The sequence below is a fragment of the Artibeus jamaicensis genome, unplaced genomic scaffold (genome assembly GCF_021234435.1).
Source record: "Artibeus jamaicensis isolate MK-2021 breed Jamaican fruit bat unplaced genomic scaffold, CSHL_Jam_final contig_332, whole genome shotgun sequence".
NCBI classification, from domain to species: domain Eukaryota; kingdom Metazoa; phylum Chordata; class Mammalia; order Chiroptera; family Phyllostomidae; genus Artibeus; species Artibeus jamaicensis.
This window is the reverse complement of record NW_026521788.1, coordinates 28,369,081-28,381,540: the sequence shown is the minus strand read 5'-3', so window position 1 is coordinate 28,381,540 and position 12,460 is coordinate 28,369,081. Positions and strand designations below refer to the sequence as shown.

At 43.4% G+C, this 12,460-nt stretch overlaps 1 protein-coding gene across 8 annotated transcripts in view; it reads left to right on the top strand.

Moving 5' to 3' along the window:
• The window catches only part of KCNMA1 (potassium calcium-activated channel subfamily M alpha 1), a 735,030-nt gene that overhangs the window by 453,302 nt on the left and 269,268 nt on the right, over positions 1–12,460 (top strand). The gene's annotated exons all lie outside the window — the stretch shown is intronic.

Below are 12,460 nucleotides of genomic sequence, written 5' to 3'. Positions count from 1 at the left end.
GAGGCAAGTTGCCCATCCCAACCCAAAGAAGATTTCAATTATCTGAAATCTGAAAAGTAAGCGTATTCCTCCAAGAGCAAAGCCACTAAGGTGCGCTGTGCGGGCCAGCACAATCAATGAAAATTCTTGGGTCCAGGCCCGGACCTATAAACTCCTTGGGAGTTGGTTCAGTAAATAATCTGTGTGTTTCTTGCTCACACTCCAGTGTATGTTAGATACACGAATATCTTACAGTCGCCTGGGGAGCTTTGGAACTCCCCCTTCTCCCAGCCAGATTAACTCCTCAGAATCGCTGGGGTGGAACTCAGCCCTCAGAAGGTTTTAAAGTTCCCTGGGTACTTCTGACGTGCAGCTAGGGTTGAGAAGCTCTCTGCACAGGGACGGCTCTTAAATCAGGAACACGCCTGAATACCTGAGGAAAAAGAAACAACCCAGAAAACATGTGAACTCTTTTCCAGGTCTGTTGAGCCAGACTCTCTGTTCATGATCAAGGAGAGTCCATGGTCACTACATGTTTGAGATAGATCAGGGGTTCTCAAACTTTAGCCTACCTCGGGAAATCGCCTGGAGGCTGGTGGAAGCACAGGTTGCTGGACCCCATCCCCAGAGTTTCCGATTCAGAAGTTGTGGGGTGCGGCCCGAGCATTCGCATTGCTATCAAGTTCCCAACTGGTAGCTGCTGCCTGGTCTGGGGCCACACGTTGAGAACCAGTGGTCTAACCCTGGCCTGAGCCTGAACCTCCTCTCTCCCCCAGGACTGAGTCCTCGGCCTCCTCCCCCAGGGAAGGATTCGCATAAGGCCTGACCCCTCTCAACTCCCAGGATAATTTATTTTAACAAACATTCTTTTCTAGCATCTTACTTGGAGACACTGGACTCGCTTGCAAAAGTAAGGGCAGGTCATGGGTGATGAGAACAGCCCCATTTCTGATGAAACACATCATCAGATTACTCAGAGTAAATACTGAACACCATTATGGAGCCACTTCACTCCCACATCACTAAATGCATCTTCTCTCTTTGAGGCTAAGTAAGAATTTAGCAGCCCACCTCACAAAGGGATTCACCTGGGTGGATCACCAAACTTCCCTCGACCCGATTTGGGGCCCTAGGAAACTCCTGTTTGGGGAAATCTCCGTCTCACATTCTGTGTCCTTCATAGTCTCCCTCAGCCTTCCTTTCTTCTACTTCTGTTGTCTGCCTGTCTGTGAAGTTCTCCCCTTTTTCCTCCAACCAGCCTGCTTACCAGCTACTTCGCCGCCAGCACAAATATATTCCATCTCCATGACTTTGGTGGGTCCCTGGTCTCACCCATTCTCTCTCCTCACCTCAACTCAGCCAGTTATGAGTTTGCGTCTTTGAAAACCATTATCATCTCAGTCACGTGGGTGGTCTTCTGATGTTGGCTATTTTTTTCAAAATCAGTAATGTATACATGTTCTGGCTCATCAGTCAGAGCAGGAATGGGCACATCTGGCCCACTGCCTGTTTTCGTGAGTGATATTTTACTAGAACACAGCTACAACCCAGTCATTGAGGTGTGGTCTGTCACAGTGAGACAGAGCCGTGGCCTGTAAATCCTAATATCGTCATACCGGGCTGTTCACAGGAGTTTGTGATCTGATCCCTGCTCTAGGTTGGCGGCTACATTTTAGTACATTCCTTGAACTTCCTCTCAATATCTGGCAGTGTTTTACACATAATAGCCATTAATCAGTTTTGATAAACTGGGCATGAATGGACTTTCCTCGGAAAGCAGTTACAAACTAAGGGTGATAAAGTAAAATCTCCTTTTTGCTGTTACGTCATCGTTTCTGCATGTTTCGTGGCCGGTTTTAAATTAAGCCCTTTGTATGCCTGTCTCGTTTGATCCTCTTAACAGCTGCGTAAGATAGAAAACCCTGGAGAGAGAGGAAGGATCTCATTGGCCCTGTGACTGCAGCCAGTGACACAGTGAGGTTTTGAACTCAAGTCTTCGGGATCTCAGAGCCTGAGCTTTCAATGACTGCTAGGCACTTACTCTTCAGTACCAGCTCTTTTATGTGATGAGAGACAGAAATCTTCAAAAACCTGACAGTGAGGCAAGGCCCATAAACAAAACAGGCAGACGGTACCCAGGGACCTGGGAGGAGGCCGTGTCCTGAGAGCAAGTGGCGCCCCCTTCAGTGCGGCTGCTCCTCGTGCACCTCCCTCACCTTGCCCTGATTGCAGAAGCTCTGTTCAATATTGCCCGTGTTATTGTGATTGTCTTCATTTATTCATTCACTCAGCAAACCTTAAAATAAGTGTAATGTGTTGGTTGCCGCGCTGGGCTGGGAGTTGGAGCTGTAAATGAGATCTCTCTCTCCAACTGTGGGAAAGACAAGTGTGTAAACCCCAGACTGCAAACCCAGACATGTACGTGAACGGGAAGACAGCAGCTGAATGAAGCCTGTCAGGTGAAGGCTGGCCGTAGCTGGACGTGAATGCCCCTCTTAAAGGGCAACTGTTGATGACAACCTTTGGCTATTCTTGCCATATTGACTCCTCATTTTCTTGTGGTGCCTTCTTCCCTCCTTTCTCTGCCCCTCCTTCCCCTCCTCTTCTTCCTCCCCTGACTGCCAGCCACAGTGACTTGCCCTTTGGAGACCGGTGTAGGTTGCAGCATTATTTCTGTTTAGGACACAGGAAGTTCTGGTCTCTTCTCTATGGGAAACAGTCACCTTAGACTGTTTTCATTCCTACCACCTCTGTGTATCATTACAAGTCCTATAACTTGGTGTCTGTGGATAACACTAAACAGGTAACAGAACACAAACAAAAATTCTCAACATGGTAGGTGAATATCTTAGGAAACTTAAAACATTATATCTTGGATTTGCAAATTGGGTCAGGAATCTTTTTTCAAATATTAAGGCATGTGGAGCAAAATGTACATTGAAGATTTTGTTCTTTCAATTTTTAAAAATTGAGGCAGTGTAGGCAGTAGGCTTTGGGTGCCTCCCACCAGTAAAAATACTTCTAGTCTGGGGAAGAGGAAGGACGCAGAACTCATTTTAAGCACAAAGGGGACCTTGGGAAGTGCTGGCCTTCCCTTGGGATGATCTGCCCCCAGTGTCTGTCTTTTTCCCAGAGCCCTCAGGGTCTCTTCAGCACACTCTCTGGTCCATGCCACTGTCCTGAACGATTTGTTGTGCAGTTCTGCCACCTAGTGGGGAAAGTAGGCATGAAAACCATGGAAGCTGTTCTCAGGATTCTCCCTGAATCCTGGCTACTTAGCGTCCTATGAAATAGGCCCTAAGTTTTTACTCTTAGAAGATAACCTGTCCCTCAAAAGGCCGCCAGGCTTTGTATAACATCTGGGAGAAGTTGAATGTCAGGCCATTACCTAGGATTCTGCAAAGTGGACTTCCAGGTTCGCTCTCAGAGAAGAGGAAGGTTAGTCTGCTCCCAGAGTGAAACCTTACCGGCTTCACTCAAAGGAAGGGCTGTCTTCGATGGTTACCTAATCTTTTTAAGCCCAGTAGATACTTTCCTTCTGTCTTTGGACTAAATTGACTTTAGATTTGAAAGAAATATTGAAGGGTCTGTCACTTGCTTTTTTGCATATCAAACTGTTTGTTAGCTTTTAAAAATGAAAAACTATACAGATTCTGAATAGATGTTTGTCAAACCTAAACAGAAACAGCAACCTTTTTATTTATTTATGTTATTTTTTTTTGTCCTTAACCAAGGACATTTTTAAATAGCTTTTAGAGAGAGAAGTGGAGAGAAGGATGGGAAGGAGGGACAGAGAGAGAGGGAGAGATTGAGAGAGAGAGAAATATTGATGTGAGAGACAAACATTGATCTGTTGCCTCTTGTACACACCCCACCCCCAACCAGTAGTCCAGCCTGCAACCTGGATATGTGCCCTGACCAGGAATCGAACTGCGACCCTTCAGTCTATGGGGTGATGCTCTAACCAACTGAGCCACACTGGCCAGGGTGAGAAACTTTTTTAATCCACTTGAGTGTGGTCCTATTATGAGTACCCCAATAAAGCAGCCCTGGTATAAGAACCAGAACGACAGTTTTAAATGAGGACTGCACTGTGTTAATGCTATTATCTCATTCTTTCCTTCTGGGAGGTGAGTTAGCATAATGTAGCCATCGACTACCACCGGGTGGGTCCCAAAGGTCATTTCTGTGGCAGTAACAGCAGTTTTCAATTGATACACTTTCAGCCGCATAGTAGATGCAGAAGAATATGAAAAGAGGCCCCCAAAAGCAGTGAATATTTTTATCTTCAGTTGTCTTTCCTTATATCAATTCATTTTTAGGAAAGAGAGAGCCTATTTTTTACTTTTTATGACATTTCTGTCATTTTCTTTGATTTTTTGGCTGGACTTCATCTCAGCAAATTTAAAAATACATATTCCAGATGAAAAAAAAAAAGAGACTGGAAGAGAGGGGAGAGCCATGACAGGGAGAAAGAGAACTCCGGATGCCCTGTTGCCCTGTGGGCAGTTTAGGGCTTTTCAGGAGGAAATACGTTCGTCCGAAGGTTCTGTTTTCCTAGGGCTAACAGGAATCCTGGAAGTGTCTGTGGTTGGTCCAGGAGCGCTCCGACCGTCTGGCTGCCGGAGCTGTAGAACCAGGCAGTTAACAGAGCAAAATTAACAAATGACTATGGGTGCAAATTACTGTTGTCCAAGCTATATGCATCGATCTAGACACCAGAGGAAAGCAACTGCTTCCAGGGCAGACAAGAACTATGAGATAATCAAGGATTCGGGTTTTCAGAGCTGCCCATGTCCCAGGATCTTTAGAAAACTACCAGTAACTTGTATATGGGGCGGAGGCAACCAAGGGGTGACTTGGGTGCTGTTTGACCTTGCCCTCCATCTGGAAGTTGCTATTTAAAAATGGGTGTGCAAAGAAAACCTCTATGACCCTGAGCTCTAATGGGCTAGTTTATGAAGTCACTGTCATCTCTTTTCTCCACTGTTGTGTGTTCAGACCTTGAGCAGACCTTGACTGAAACCCCAAGGTATACTTCCTGTCCGCTGTCAGCAGTGATCTGCAGAATGGATTGGTGTTGGCTGTGTGGCCTTGGGCAGGGTTCATGTGTCATTCGGGAGTGACGCGCTGCAGAAGCAGAGAGAGGCTGCCTTATGTCCACAGAAATGAGTGAATCAGAAAGCCAGATGGGGGCCAGCTCTGAGGACGTGAAGAACTGCAGAGTGCAGAACTGGAAGGACTTGGGAACAGATTGTCCCTCATTTCACTTGTGAGAAAACTGAGTCTCGGGGATGCCAAGGAATTTGCCCACATATCTTCTGCTGATGAATTCTTTCATATATTCGACAGTGATACCCAAGTGTCTCCTGTATGCCTGGCTTTGGTCTAGGTGCTGGGGTTATAAAGAGAGTGAGTGTCACACAGGGAGCAAGGGCTTGTCACAGTCAATCTAAAGGAGGGACCCAATTGAGAGTCAAGGGTCTCAGGGTAGAAAAAGAGGGAAAGGGGAAGAGAGCCACTTTAGCGTCATACAGTTTGGGCAGTGATTTGACCATCTTTAGCCACTGTAGTAACTCTCAGTGTATCATGGAAGATTACGCTACCATTTCTTTGCACCCATCAGAGCGGTAATTGCAAAGGTACTTACTTGTAAGACTGTCTCATTAGTCTCTTTCTCCTACTGCAGACCCCCACTGTGAATTTGTCATGCAGGTTCCTTTCCTAGCTCTGCGTTTTAGCCCCACAAGGGGCAGAACACGTGACATGTGGCAGATACTTAGTAAATATCCACTTTGTGAACAGTGGCATGAGTGACAAAATGATAGCAGTGCTCACATTCCACTCGATAGGGTAGGCACCTGAAAACTTCAGTAGAGGGCCAGACCCTGAATGATTTAGGCTTTGGGGACCATCCAGACTCTCTGGCAACTATTCAGCTTTGCCTTTGTAGCAGGAAGGCACCCACAGACAATACGTGAAAGAATGGGTATGGCTATTTCAGTAAGACTTTATTCACGGACTCTGACATTTTACTTTCGTAAGTTTTCATTTTCCATGAAATATTATATTTTTCATCTATTTAAAATTGTAATAAAAACATTTTCAGCTTGCAGGCTTTACGGAAAGAGGTACTGGGCCAGGTTAGGCCCACAGGCTGTAGTTTACCAATCCTCGCTATAGGAGTAGGTTAATGGTTAGAGTAAAGGCTTTATGGAAATGTTAATTGATTGATTCATTCATCAGTGCAAGTATTTATTGAGTACCTGCTCTGTGCCGGGATTTCTACCAGGCACTGGACATACAATAGAAACCAGACACAGTGTCTGTCCTTAGATGGTTTAGTGTTTAATTCAAGAAGACACTTGTGAAAAAATAAGTGTAATAAAAATATAGTGAAGTGACGTGAACTTGGTGGAGGGAGGGAGTAGTCGGTTGTATTCTAGGACAGCAGAGCCTCTTAGAGATGCGTTGCCTGCGTCAAAGTCTGAATGGTGAATGAGCAATGGACTGGAGTGGACGGAGAGGGAGCCACGTTAGGAAAGGCTCAGAAGCAGTCACAGGGGACCTGAATGTGGCGGGACAAGGCTCTGGAAAGGCAGCCCCAGAGACCTGGGGCCGTATTTGCCAGAAATTGATTATGTGAAGGAGTTTGAATTGTGTAAGTCTGATTATAAAAGTATCTCCCTGGAAATCCTCTAGGGTCCTGTGGTCCACGGTAGCAGTCCCCAACCTTTTTGGCACCAGGGACCGGTGTCATGGAAGACACAGTTTTTCCATGGACTGGGAAGCGGGGAGGGAGACAGGAGGTGGAGCTGTGGTGGTAATTGGAGCTGTACCCAGGGATGGGGAGGAGGGCGGTTGAGGATCCCTGGTCTATAGGAAGGAGTGTGGAGACCACCCTGTGGGAAAGAACGGAGAGGGGATTAGGCTGGAGGCAGTGGGCTACTTGAGACCAATTTAGAACCTAGGGAAGAAGTGCTCAGGGCTTCATTAGAGCAGGAGCAGGAATCATGGAGAGGAGAGGAAAATCAAGAGAAATATTAGGCAGGAAGAACCTGAAAGACCATGGCTAATGGCTATGTGGAGTATGAGGGAGAAGGAAAAATCTAGAATGACTGGTTTTTGGCTTGGAATCTCCCCATTAACGGAACCATGATTCACACAGAAAATAGTGAAGGAGAGCCCGTTTTAAGCGAGGGTATTAGGATACTTGGTATTTCTCCCTTTGGTGATTTTTAAAGATTTCTTTGCATGAGGCTTAATTACTATGTTTGTAAAACAGGAATCATTAATTCTGTATTTCTTTTGGGAGATAGAACTGGTGTGGCCAGACTCTCTTGGCAGTCACAGTGATAATTAGTCACTGGTATAAAGACACAATCATTGTCCTCAGCAGGTCAGGTCTTTGAAAGATGAGTCATGACTGTGTAGTAAATAAGAACCCCACAGTCCATTTAATCAATGTATACCAAGCACTCTAACGCTCCCTGGTGGTCTAGCAGTTAGGATCCGGCAGTCACACCAAGCACTCTAAAATTAATTGGAGATTTCTAGGCTACACCCTCCAAACATCACCAGCATCTTTCGAATGTTCCATATTTACAGATTGGAAAGTACATGTAGGTAGTGTGAGCTTCCCACTATCTCTAAGTCCGTTTGCTTGTCTATTGCTCAGAAATTTTCTGCTGGCTCTCTCGCTCATTCTTTGCCCATTGTAGAGTGCTGGTGGATCCTTTGATAACTTGCCTAGAAATTACAGAGAAAGATTTAGAAAGAAAAAAAAGTCCCCAGCTCCTCTCACTTAGCTGGTATCTTCCCAGTCTTCATCTTGATCAAAACCAGAGGCAAGGATGTTATCTCTACATTGTAGTCAGAAAATAATAAAACTCCCTCTCTGTTTTATTTCCTGACGATGGAAAGTGGTCCAGGAAAATAGTAGCAAAAATAGAAGTGAGGCAGGATTGATGGTTTAGTTTTGTATACTTTTCTTATTTGTCTGTTTCTGGCTCGTATTAATGCAGCAATCTATTATACTCCAGCTAGTAGTTTATTCCTTCACCACCAACAATTTTGCAATCTTTCAGAATACTTTTGGGGATTTTAGAGCAAATGTCCTTGAAGAACAACTTAATTGTCTGAGGAAGTTTATTTGCTTATTAGAAGTGTTGAGTCCACAGCATTATCTGCATGAAGAAATAATTCCCTTAGCTGCAGTCAGTCTCACAGTTCCATGCTCCTCGGGTAGTTCTTTTTACATAAAAGGATACCTGGAACAGGGCCACCCAGACTGCCAATTTTGGGTGCTTTTAACTGGGCCCAAAGTAATAACAATTTGAGTCAGTGTGCGTATTGAGGCCTGGAAAAAAAGGCAAGAGAGAGAAAAGCACAGGATTTGGGGATAAAGTTTAAGATGAATAAATGAGTCATTAACAGATTGATCACAGCACTGTTCTTGTCATGGGGGGCATACTGTGAAGTATAAGACACTGTTTCAGCCTAGAGGAGCTTAATCAACAATAGTTATAGATATGGGAACTCAAAATATCTGGTCTACCATGGGAGTTTAAAGTCTTTCATGAGTAAACGTAACAGGAATGAATAAACAGTTAAATAATACTACAAAAGTGAACATGAGAAGATATACATTGAAATGCACACTAGTGCAGTTGTTACTGGATATAATTCACACTTAATCTATGTGTTGATCACATGAGATACACGCATATCTGTATGCACACATAATTGAGTTCAATGTAGTAGGATAGTAATTGAATGATAGAATCTAGTGTTCTTGACTTTCTCAGATAAGTACCTTATTGGCACAATGCAGTAACTAATATTAAAACCAGTGGACTATGCTCTTGAGTCCAAATGGAAAATCCTTCCTGTCCTGCTCCCTTTGCCCTGAATGAATGAATACAGGCATCAGCAAAAAAAAACAAACAAACATCTGTTTATTTCCTTGCCGCACATCTGTCCTTGAAGGCTGTTACATGAGCAAGGACCATAGGGTGTGCAGACAGTGTTTCCATCAACAGGCAAGTTCAGGCCAAGCCAGGGGTTGACTACACTGAGCAGATAAACGCACCTGGGAGGGACTGGGCCTCCTAAAAAAATAGGCTTCAAAGTCCAGAGTGGGGTTTCATTCCCCATGTGTATCTCATGGTGAGAGTGAAAGTAGACCTAATTTAGGTGTTGTTGAATCTTCTTCTGTTTGAAAGTTCAATTCTTGGATTGAAAGGAAGCTCAGTGCCAAGGGAGTTTGACATAGGAAGGGAATGGCCTCGGGGACTAACAGAAGCTGGGGTCTGTAGGAACTGCATGAGTTTATGTACATACGAGACATAGGACGTTTCAATAGCTACTAGTTTTGTAAAAGCATTTTGTGAACAATGTTTTATTTAATCGACTAGTGGGTAGGTGTTGGTTCCCCCAGCTTGGCAGATGTGGACAGCAGTGTTCCAAGAGGCCAGTGGCTGGCCCAGCGTCCTACAACTAGTAAGTGGCTGGGCCAGGGCCAGAGTTAGGGGCCTCTCGCCGGCCTCATTCCTACTGTGATAGGAGAGCCATAGCATACCACTGCCTCCTCGGTGCTGACCAGTTCGGTGTATGTTCAGATGGGGGCAAATGCCCTGTAGTTATGAGCCACAAGTGTGGTTCACACAGTGCAGTGAGTAGAGAGCAGGGAGGTGTTGTCTGTTCATTGGACCCTGGCTGGGGGAATGGGACTAGAGTGGAGACTTAAAAGCTTGGGTAGAGTTTGACTAAATGCAGTGGAAGGGAAAGGGCATTTCAGACAAGATAGAAAGATAAGCAGGGGGAGGAATCTGCCTTCTGCCTTGGGAGCCAGTGAGTAGACTAGCCTGGATATTTCAGAGTGTGTGTTTGTGTGGTGGGGGCAGGGGTAGGCGATGAATCAGCAATCGTGGTAAAAGTAAGGAGTGGATTTGCTCCTAGCGAGGCAGGGGTGGAAGCCCTGTGAGGAAGATTGGGGAACTGGTGGAGAGCCTTCTCTGTTAGCTGATCAGGATCCTTCTGTTTGACTGCCTCCTACAGGTCCATAGTAGGTGGAATTCATCCACCTACCCATCTACCCATTTCTTCATTTCCCTTCATTTTGTTTCATTCAACAGACAGTTAGTATGCATTTACTTTGTGTTGAGTCTTTGTGAAGGTACAGTGTTTGGTGAATTAATGCATAAATGAATGGATAAAAGAAGTGGAGTGCAGGCTGGTGAGTGCATTTGTGGGGAGAGAGGAGGAAATAAAGAACTCCAGTGCGTTGACTGGACTGAGTATAGCCCTGTAGTGCTCTGGGAACTGACAGAAGAGGTAACTCAAAGTGCCAGGGAAAGTCTTCCATAAGAAGTGGCATTTTGTTTGACTCTTGGAGTCTGAAGTTAGACTTTGCTAGCTAGAGAAGGGGAAGATAGGCAAGTCAGAGTGAAGGTTAGTGTTTGCAAATGAACATAGGCTTGAAGCTGGGTGGGGAGAGGCATGGAAGTAGGTATAATTCAAGCTGAAGAAGAAGGAAAGTAATAGTAGAAGATTCAGGAAAAACGTTTTGATGTCAGGTCTAACAGGACTACCTAGTTCAAGGTCATGTCTACATCTCCTTCCCAGGCACAAATGTTACTTCTTTGGAGAGTTTTCCAATTCAAAGCCCAACACTAAGCTCATCTTTCTCTTAAGAAGGCTGAGTGAGCATCTCTCTAAGGCTAGATGCCCAATAATTTAAGAAGAGATGAGACAGTGATATAGCATAGAAAAGAAAGGAGGGGGTGATGATACTGGACATTTACCCCCCTAAAACAAAAGTAAGCAATGAAGTATCTTTTTAAAAAATAATTTGTCTTATTTTTAATTACAGTTGACATACAATATTACATTAGTTTCAGGTATACCACATAGTGATTAGACATTTATTTAATTTATGAGTGATCACCCAATAAACCAAGTATGCATTTGACACCATACCTAGTTATTACAATATTATAGACTATATTCCCTATGGTGTGGTTTAAATCCTGATGACTATTTTGTAACTACTAATTTTTACTTCTTAATTTTTTTTACCTTTTGTACCTGTCCTCCACCCCTTCTCATCTGGAAGCCATCAAAATGTTCTCTGTATCTCTGAGTCTGTTTCTGGTCCGCTTGTTTACTTATTTTGATGTTTAGTTTATACATAGAGGTGAAACCATATGGTGTTTGTCTTTCTCTGACTTATTTCACTCAGTGCAATACCCTCTTGGTCCATCCATGTTGTCACAAATGATAAGATTTTATTCTTTTTTTTTACAGTCCAGTAATATGCCATTGTATATGTGCACCACTTTTTTATCCATTGATCTACTCCTGGGTCCTTCTTTGTCTTTTATTAGAAGTCTTTGCTTTAAAGTCTATTTTGTCTGGTATAATTATTGCTATCCCAGGTTTTTCTTGTTTCCATTTTTTCTTCTCTTTACTTTTATTGTATGTGTGTGTTTTGATCTGAGGTCTCTAGTAGGCAGCATATGTAAAGGTTTTGTTTTCTTATCCCTTCAGCCACCCTGTGTCTTTTGATTGGAGCATTTAGTCCATTAACATTTAAAGTAAGTGTTGATAGAGATTTATTTATTGCCATTTTATTTTTATATTTTGATCTTTTTATTTCTTCTTAAAGAAGTCACTTTAACCTCTCCTGTAATACTGGCTTGGTGGTAAGGAACTCCTTTAGTTTTTTTGGGGGGGGATTAGAATAATCTTATTTGTAAGTTATTATTTTTCATCACTTTGAATATTTCTGACCTATAAAGTTTCTGTTGAGAAATCAGCTGACAGTCTTATGGGAGTGCCCTTGTAGGTAACTAACTCTTTTTGTCTTGTTGCTTTTAAGATTCTCTCTTTAACCTTTGGCGTTTTAGTTGTGATGTGTCTTGATGCAGGCCTCTTTGGGTTTATCTTGCTTGGGTCTCTCTGTGCTTCCTGAGCATAAATGTCTATTTTCTTCACCAGGTTAGGTAAGTTTTCCATTGTTATTTCTTCAAACAGGTTTTTAATTCCTTTCTCTCTCTTCTAATTCTGGTATCCCTATGATGGAAATAAATGTTGGTATGCTTGGTTTTGTCCTAGAGGCTCCTTACACTGTCCTCATTTTTTTATTTATTCTTTTTTCTTTTTGCTGCTCTGATTGGGTGTTTTCTAATACCTAGCTTCCAAACTGCTGTTTCAAGCCTCTGCTTCATCTAGTCTACTGTTGATTCCCTGTCAAATAGTATCCATTTCAGCTATGGTATTTTTCATTTCAAACTGATTCTTTTTTATGTTTTTATCTCCATTTTTGTGTTTTCTATCTCTTTAGTTGAAGTTCTCAATGAGCATCCTGATAACCAATGTTTTGAACTCTGCATCTGGTAGATTGCCTGTCTACATTTTGTTTAGATTTTTTTCTCGAGTTTTATTCTGTGCTTTCATTTGGGATGTGTTTCTTTGTCTC